The following is a 1,749-nucleotide window of genomic DNA, read 5'->3' on the forward strand; positions in this document are numbered from 1 at the left end:
AGATTTTGAAGATACTAATCAAAAGGTAATTTTAAACTAATTTAATTCTAGACTCTAAACTGACTCTATGCTACTGTAATCTAACAAAAATAGCACATCTAATCTATACTAACCCGGGGTAAAAAAATTTCATTATGCGATCTAAAAAGATTTCATACAATAACTGGTAATAAAGATCATTCAGCTATCATAAGAATATAAATCAATTAAGATGAACCATTCTGCATAAGAAGTTAGGCAAAATAGTTGTGAACAGCATATCGCATAATTAGTTGTTCATATGTCAAGCACAAACAAATGATTCCACCGTACAAAAGTGCCAAATGGTAATCCAGACATTCATACATTAACATATAAGCAAATCAGCTGTATATCACTCTAAGAATATGAGCAGAAATTAATCAAGAGATAAAAGTACCATTTATGACTGACTTCACTCACAAACTTCAAGCAATAACGATTTATCTCTACTTACTTCTAACATCTACTAAGAGTACAGAAGTGCAACATCAGTAGCATATATTAAAATGTAAACATAAATAAATCTCGATCCGTCCATTCATCAAAAACCCCCTCCGAGGGTGCAAAAGTGCATGTTCTGAGGACAAGTTTTTTGACAAATTTCCGGACCCTTCTCCAAATGCCATGAGAAGGGTTAAATACTACTAACCGACTAATTTTAATTACACAAATTTAGGGAACGGCTTCAAATGACCGCCCTTTTACTAAAACAAATTTATTTCTAAAAACTGAATCTAATTTCTAACCATTTCTGTATCTGCTCCTTAGTGCTGTAAGCGATGCGCTGTTCGCCTTGAAAGAGTCGGCTGATTGTCCTTTCCTTTTGTTCAAGTTTGAAAATTAGAAATAACAAGAGCTGGCACCTCTTTCTGACAAACTAGAAGATATTTTTGAAAGTCTTCTTCTGGAGGAGTGTCTTCACGGCGTGTATACTTAGTACAACTCAGATTTCTTTCAAACTGATTGTGCTGTTGCTATTTCGGTTTCCGGCCGTGCGGATGACTCAATGAGTTGGGGACTTTGTTGCCTGAACAATTTTCTGAATTGAAACTTGTTTCCGTTCTTTGTTCCAGGCTTTTCTGAGATGTCCTTCCCCTTAAGCGTTTTTCTTTTTGCTTTACCCAATTTGGGCTTCAGGATCTTTCGTAAACGCTTTGCTTTTGTGCGCCTTTGACTCTGAGTCCTGAATAGTCTATTTCCATCAGTATTTGTTGAGTGATACTCTGGAATCTGCGGTCCTGCTGCATGCGGTATCCATTTGCGAAGTCATCTCCTCTCTGTTCTTCTAGCTCTGGCGCTTTTCCTTAGATGTTTCCTGCATATAGATTTATATTAGTCGCTGCCTTATAGTTCACGCAAATGAAAAGAGACACGAAGAAAAGATTGACATGAAAGCATTAAGTTCTAATGAATGCATAATCATGACACCCATTATGGCTTGACTCTTCGAAAAACGCAACACAATCATCTTTGGATACACAGGCGTACAATCATTAATTTCCCGTAAGGTGCGCGCCCAATTTTGGGCTTACAGATCATGCCGAGGAATGCTTGCGATGAATGGTTTCTGCGATTTGCATCGCAGCGTCGAAGATTGCGATGTAAATAAGCGCCATCGCAGCAATTGATAGTCTCGCTTGTCGCAGATCGCAGATCGCAATTTTTGTAGGATCGCAGATTTTCAATTTATCACCTTGTGCTGCTTATGTGATGCTGCGACGTGCGACG

The sequence above is a fragment of the Pinus tabuliformis genome, chromosome 8, assembly GCF_031772625.1.
Source record: "Pinus tabuliformis cultivar Carrire ecotype Pingquan chromosome 8, CPIR1, whole genome shotgun sequence".
Classification (NCBI taxonomy): domain Eukaryota; kingdom Viridiplantae; phylum Streptophyta; class Pinopsida; order Pinales; family Pinaceae; genus Pinus; species Pinus tabuliformis.